The sequence below is a fragment of the Hordeum vulgare genome, chromosome 7H (genome assembly GCF_904849725.1).
Source record: "Hordeum vulgare subsp. vulgare chromosome 7H, MorexV3_pseudomolecules_assembly, whole genome shotgun sequence".
NCBI classification, from domain to species: Eukaryota; Viridiplantae; Streptophyta; class Magnoliopsida; order Poales; family Poaceae; genus Hordeum; species Hordeum vulgare.
Window position 1 is genome coordinate 438323805 of NC_058524.1, and position 8035 is coordinate 438331839.

An 8035-nucleotide genomic window follows, 5' to 3' on the forward strand; every position below is an offset into this window, starting at 1 on the left:
CACAGAATGGAGTCATGAGGGCGGTGAGAGCGGACATGGTCCATGGTTTGCCATGTCCAAGCTGTGGCGCCAACCATTAATCACGAATGTTGTGCCAAAAGGAGGCAATCACTTCTGCATCAGGACAGTCAATAATTTAGCAAACTCAGCAAGCTATTAAACAATGTAACTGAGCTCGTCGGCATCCGGGGGTCGAACATAGTTGCCTTCAAAGTTAGCTTAGCTTCTTCAAGCTCTTCCCAGCATCCAATGGAGTTATCTGGCAAGCTATTGAGCCAATCCCCGAGATTTAATGGGAAGTACTTGATGGCATGATGGTCATCTCCTTGGGCCATATGTATGTGGAAGAAGAAAGTCCGCGGTCCACACTGTCGAGTCCATCGCTTCATCATAATTTTTTATATTAATGGGTTTAAACCTTTTCGGAAGTTGATGTTGCATGACCTCTTCTATAAAACACATCAGGTGTGCGGCTCCTTGGAACCGAGATACCACTTGCCAGACATCGGTTGTGGTCTAAGCATGATTATCGTCCAAAGATCGGTCATGCGTGTCCACTCAGGCTTGCTTTTCAACTGTCCACCAGGGGCACGGTGTTGAGATTCGTATATTGTTCACGATGGAACTGGTTGTTCTATCAATATTTCCACAAGTCATATGGTGGAACTAACGGGATCAGATCATTGCATTTATGGCGAGGAATTGTGGGAAAATTTTGAGGTCCTCTCCTTGAACTACAAGAAATATGTTAATTTATGACCCTTAGTATTGGTCCCCAAAAGTTCGTTGTGTTTAATTTTTGACCTTTTTGTGACCAAAAATAGTTGGTGAAAAGCTAGTGGTCTTCGATGAAACTTAACAAGCTTGTTTGTGAAATGGTCATAGAAGGTTAGGAACAAAATGAAAGGTCGTAGAGTTTATGACCAATTGTTTTGGTCACTAGCAGCTTGTCCACGCCATGTCGGATCCAATGTGGCAAACTAACGTGGCAAAATTGCGACGAATTGAATTGGTCGTTGATAAAAATAAGCCAGGTCAAGTTTGGCCATTTGTATGGGCCGAGCCCATTAATTCAGCCCATTTATACATATTGTATTTCAGGTAATTCTAGTTAGCTACATGGGAGTGGCCCATGAATTCGGTCTTTTTGTGTCAAATGATGTTTTACTCATCGAGTGAAGCCCAATATTTTCCAAGATTATTCATTCCTAGGCCTTGGCCTTTTCACATTAATTTCTTTCTGTTTTATTTTTTACCTAAAATATATTTCTCCAATATAATTTGGGTCTTGGCCTATTTACGGTCCAACTCCATCCCATTTGGCAAACGTTTTCCAACCACTTTGAATGAAAATATGAATCAACTTACGACCAGGTCACACATTCTACAAATTTCCATCACATCCATATTTTAGTCAGGTCCAAGATACCTATAACAATTTGTATTCAAGCATATAGCTCCTGAAATACTCCAGGATAGTAAAAATTAGAACTAGCCTATCTAGTACTTCCCAGCGACAAAACATGTAATCTGCTTAATGAAAAAGTTGCTTCTCCAAGTACTACTTCTTCCATAGCAATGACAGGCTGATGCAAAACATGTTAGCATTCAAAAGAGAACAAAAAATATGTCACTGATAGAAGAAATGTTACACGAGTACTTTTAAAATAAAAACTAAATATACATTAGTATATTATCATTCTATTTATTATTATTAACAATATGATTCTACTTATCTAGAATTGGGATGGTCATCAAAATTGGGAATTTAATTGGCACATATGATAAACTTAGCAGCAAATAAGCATGAAATGTTTCACATACACGACAAGGTTTAAAACTGAAATTGAAAGTTACAACAGATCAAAGTTCCATTTGAGTTTATGGAATAACATTCATATTTAATCAATAGTGTCACATGATACATGCATCAAGCATAAGTACATGAAGCATTAGGACCTTATCTATTCAGCAAGATGAGTACATACCTAACTTTTTGTCGACGCGATGGATGGGGCTCTAGTTGAAAATCGGGTCCGCATAATTGTTGCCGCTGGGCATCGCAAGTACTTGTCCATTTTGAAGTATGCCATGTGTCATGGGAATGACCCTGACAGTAGTACCTAAGGGTAACAACCCTACGTCTCGAGCCCTGAGGATACACTTGGATGTACAAGTTCAGCCCAATCGGCGTCGGGGATACACTCGGATCTAACTCTAACTGGGCGCCGCGGATACACTCGGATGTACGAGTTCAGGCCCACTCGAAAGTGGTAACATCCCTATGTCTCGAGTCCTCAGGCTGATGTTTTCTTTTGGGGTATGAAAGATTACAAGGTAAAAAACCCTTGAGTTGGAGCCCGGGAATGGCTTATATAGTGTACTCTATGACCGGCCGAGCTTCATTACAAGGTGAGTTAATTCTAATAAATAGGGAAGTTACTAGAAACGGAAGCTATAACTCTTCACGTTACCGGTAACATGGGTCTTCACTACACTTCATGTGTTGGATTAAGTCCTTAGCCATTATAGCCTCTTCGTTGTTCTCGCCTTGATGTAGACCGAGTGTGGGAGGGCGTCCGACTAGCGTAAGGCGATCCGAGTGACCTCATGTAACCGAGTGAGGACATAGTTACCGAGTGAGGTCGAGATTACATCGGTGACTTGTAGGACAATGATGCCTGTCCAGGGCCTTAGGTGGGCCTATGGAAACAGGTTCGTAGGCCTACCCCTAATGTACAACCCCATAAGTAGCCCGCGAATCAGTAGAAGCTTTTCTGGCCGAGTGAAGGACTCCCTTTGGTAACCTTGGCATCTCGGGGACACAGAGGCTGTGGCCAGAGGCTATGTCATTCGGACTCTTAGATAACTACTAAGGATTCAAGAGCATGGAATTCCGAATGCCCGGACATGCCAGTTTGTTTGCATTCGGTAGAGACCGAATATCTTTCTGGAAGATAGATCCGGTGATTCGGATGATTGTGGGACGAGAGCTCCAAATGTCGAATCGGCGAGGTGGGACGGATCTCACTCGTACCGAAGCAGGGGCGATCTGATCGTCCTGGGGGAAACAAGTACCACTCCATCCCCCGAGCCATGGAGCATTTTGAATCCATCGAAGAACATTGTGCAATGCTCGGGGACGTCTGGAGCCGGCTGCTCTTGCCCTACCCACTCAGCAAGGAAGTTTGCGAGGGCGTGAGATTGATTTCAGTCTTGGCTTCAAACTTGATCTCCATCATAGAAGCTTAATCGCCAAATTGGCCACTCAGCCAATTGCATCCCTATTATGCAGGATTTCCATCAGGGGAGCATCACTAATGAGATTGACTGAGTGATCTTGAAAATAGTGGACCACCTTCCCTACTAGGGAAAACACTAGTAGTAGCGCGGGTTAATGACCTATTACTAGCATGGGGGCCTGCTCTACTGCTACAACGCTACAACTAATTTTTAGTAGTAGCGGCAGTCCTACCCGCGCTACTACTACTTCTTCTAGTAGTAGCGTGGTTGCCACCCACGCTACTACTACTTAGCTGTAGCGCGGTTAAGGGTCTCGCGCTACTACTAACTAATTAGGGATTAAAATAAATAAATTCATCCAAGGTTGCTACTGTTGCTGGGTGTCAACATCCTCTCCATCCAGGGCTGATGATGGTCCTGGAGGGGATGAAGTCGTCCATTATGATGGTGCTTCCCCACCCAAGTCATCCTCACAACACTCCTATTCTACTACTACAAAATAAAAGAAAACGATTAGAAGATGAAGAGAAAGAGAGATTGAGAGCAGAAGTAAGAGCAACTAACCGGTGGTTGTGTCCATGGCAGATCTCGCCGCCGCCATGGATAGCGCTCTACTAGATCTCCCTCTCCTCCAACACCGGAGAAGGAGGAGGGAGGAGGGGGAGGGGATGCAGTAGCAGTGGAGGTCACCGGATTTGGGGGAGGCGATGAGTGTGAGGCCAGTAGTGGTAGTGGGTGGGGAAGGGAATCATGGGTTGGAGGGAGACGCGGTGGTAGTGTGGGTTTCGATTTGGGACTCGTTGGGCGCCAAGGAGGAGGAGGAGGTGTTCTTGCGCACGAGCACCATGGGAGAGCCTATGGAGAGAGGGGGAGACTGAGGGAGAGAGGAGGGATTCGGCCGAGCATATGTGGACTTCACCTACCTTCAACTTAGTAGTAGCAAGGGGTATAAACCTGCTCTACTACTATTGCATGTCCTAGGGGGCACGGTAGATACCACTTAGTAGTACCGGGGAGGGCGGTAAAACCCGCGCTACTACTATCAACTTAGTAGTAGCGAGGGGTAAAAACCCGCGCTACTTGTAAGTTCCAGTAGCAAGGGCTAAAAACCCGCGCTACTAGTAAGCATCTGTCTAAAATCTTTTCCCTAGTTGTGTTCTTCACTGTCGGGTAGATCCCATAGACAAGCTTCTGGTAGTTTGGCTACCTTTGTTTTTAAGGGGTCAACACTTTGGAAATCAAGTAGATGGGCCTTTGTACCTTGCGCGCTTTACCCGCTTCCTCACGCTCGACGGTGAGTACAATGCTAACCACTTGGCTAGAGGCAGCGATGTACAAGAGCAAGGGCTCCAGGCTGCTCGGAGTAGCTAACATCGGTTGGGGGGAAAGAAGAGCTTTAAGTTGGTCGAATGCAACCTGCGCCTCGTCGGTCCAATCGAATATGTCGAATTTCTTCAATCGGTAAGGCAGAGCCATCTCACCGAGTCTTGAGATGAAACGTTTCAGGGCTGCAAGGCAGCTCGTAAGCCTCTGCACATCATGGATGTGCTCCGGCCATCTCATATGGACGATGGCTCCGATATTATTGGGACTGGCGTCGATAACTTGTTCGGAAACAAGGAAACCGAGTAGGTTTCCACCTGGTACACCAAAGGTGCATTTGGCCGGATTGAGCTTAATCCCGAAGAATCGAAGGTTTGTGAAGGTTTCAGCGAGGTTGGCCATGAGGTCGGTACCTTTCCTGGACTTCACCATGATGTCGTCCATGTATGCTTCAACATTCCGACTGATCTACTTCTGTAGGCACTTTTGAATGATGCACTCTAAGGTAGATCCAACATTTTTTAGGCCGAAAGGCATCGTGATGTGACAAAAACACCCAAATGGGGTGATGCATGCTGATTTTATTTCGTCAGGTCCATACATTCGGATCTGGTAGTACCCGGAGTACGCATCCAGTAACGACATGCATTCACATCCAGAGTCGAATCCACGATTTAATCTATGCGGGGCCGAGGGAAGTGGTCCTTCGAGCATGCCTGATTGAGGAGCTTGAAGTCCATACACATTCAGAGTGAATTGTTCTTATTTGGCACCATGACCACGCTTGCCAACCACTTGGAGTGGTAGACCTCAGGGATGAACTTGGAAGCTAGGAACCGAGCGACCTCCTTGTCGATTGCCTTACGCTTCTCCACGGAGGAGCAGCACAGGTGTTCCTTCATGGGCTTGATCTTTGGATCCACTCGGAGGAGATGCTCAGCCAGCTCCCTGGGAACGGCCGACATGCCAGAAGGCTTCCATGCGAAGATCCCAGTTCTCACGGAGGAACTGTATGAGCTCGGCTTCCTATTTCTCTCTGAGTCAAGTGGAGATGTTCGTCCCAGAAGCACTCAGATCGGTGGGATGGACACGGACCTTCTTCGTCTCACCGGCCTACTAAAAGGCAAACTCAGTCGCTGACCATTTTGACTTGAGCAGATCTGCGGTGTCCACTGCCTTCTTGTACCCATAAAGCTCGGCTATGAGGGCCTACTCGTTGGCGATCCTAGAGCCTTGCTGGAGGCACTCCTCGGCAACCTTCCGTTTGCCATTCATCGTGATCATGCCTTTCATCCCTAGCATCTTAAGCTTAAGATGCACATAACATGGGCGGGCCATGAAACGTGTGTAGGCGAGCCTACCCAGGATGGCATGATAGGCGTTGCGAAAGTCAACCACTTCAAGGGTCAACCTCTCCTTGCGGAAATTCTCCTCGCTGCCGAATACGACGATCAAAGCGATCTGACCGAGTGATTCGTCCTTTTTCCCGGGGATGACCCTTGGAACTGCATATTACTCTTACTCAATGGAGACAATGGAATGTCCATGGCTTTGAGAGTGTTGCCGTAAATTATGTTGAGGCCGCTGCCACCGTCCATGAGGACTTTGCGTAGTTTGAACCCACTGACAGCTGGATCGACCACCAGTGCGTGCCTCCCGGGGTTGGCTATGTTGGCCGGGTGATGTAACTGGTCGAATGTGATGGGCGTCTTCCCCAGCAAGGTATTTTGTGATAGTCGGGGCTGCCATGTTCACCTCCCGACTGATAACATTCAGTCGGCTCTTGCTCTCAACATCAGCAAAGATCATGTCAGTCCCCTTGATCTTCGGATACCGGGAGGCATCCGTTGGGTCGTCCTCATCCTCCTTGTCCCCGGAGGGCTCTCCGCTCATCTCCTTCTGGAGCAGATAGTAGTCGCAAGCTGTGTGCTTGGGGGGATGGTCTCCCCTTCATCATCCTTGCGAGCATGAATCGGACATGGGTGGTCCAAAAGGCAGCTCTTGGACTCGACCTTATTTTTTCCTACCCAATCCTTCTTCTTTTTCTTTGGCTTATTCTGGCTCTGCCTTGGGACAGCAGGTACTTTGCCTTTGCCCGATGGGTCGCCTTTTCTATTTTGTATCATCCCGACATTGCCGGACTGTGGGGTTTCGCCGACTTGACCTTTGCTACTGCGGAGGCGGTCTTCCTCTTCGCCATTCGCGTATAGATTGTTGATTTCCATGGCCAGACTAAGGGACCGGTCCCCCGATCGACCAAACTTGAGAATCAGCTCCCAATACCGAGTGCCCACTTTGAAAGCGCACAGGGCCTGGTGTTCAGTGAGATTGTCCATAGTGTTGTGCAATGTGGTCCACCACTGGATGTATTCCCTAAGAGTGTCGTTGCTCTTCTGGACACAATACTGCAGCTCAGTTAGGCCACCTACACGCTTGTATGTTCCGTCGGAGGTTTTGACGAACACTCGGGCGAGATCGCCCCAGCTGTGGATGCTGGTGAACTGCAGCCGAATGACCACGCCTCCGCAGACCCCTCTAACATGAGGGGGAGATGCTTCATAATTACCTAATCCCCGTGGCCAATCGGTAGTTGGAGTGGATCCCTGCCTCACGGATATGTCTGCCGAAGCACTCGAGGCAGGATACTCCCCGTCCAACTTGCAATCGATCAACCACGTGTTGCGTGATTATAGACTGACCATTGAACTGGGGGTGGTAGTCGTCGTCCCCATTAGCCTGACGTCGATTGGGGCTTGTCCTGCGGTCATGGGGTCTGCAACCGAGTGAGTCACTCCTCGGGGGAGTTGACCTGCTTTGGTCTCAGTGACCTTACCTGCAGTCCCCGTGCGAGCCTCTCAGAAGAGTAGGAGACCATTGGGGTCTTCCTTGTGCGTGGGGGCTATGAGACGACTGCATGGTGTCCGCCTAGACGGAATTGCTGTAAATGCGATGCTGCGACTGCAACACAGCGGAATTCTGCTGCATGGCAGTTTTCAACAGATCCTGGAATTGTCGAATGCCTTTCCTGGTCGCACTGTTACTCGGCGGAACTGCATCAGCTATCCCAGTGGCCGCGACCAGGTTCAACAAAGGTGTCCGCGTCACCTTGATGTGACGTTGGTGTTGTTCAGGAACTACTGCCAATGACTGTGGCTGGAGCTCGGCTGGTCCCTCGTGGCCCGAGCATCGAGCGACCGCTGGAGTCGCTCACGCTCGGCCAGATTGGCCGGATGCGTGTTCTTCAGCGTGATCTCCTCTAGGGTATTCCCGTTGATGGGGGTGTGGAGATCTGGATCGCTCTTGCGCCGAAGTTCCTCCCGTTGCTGCTCAGTGAGCGGCCTCGAACGTGGTGGCTTCCCTCGCCGTGGCGACACTCTTCGCCATCACGTACGGGGGAGTTTTCTACGGTGAAACATGTGTTGCCTCCCCTGTTCGTGTCGGCCATCAAGACCTTGGTGGCACCCCCACT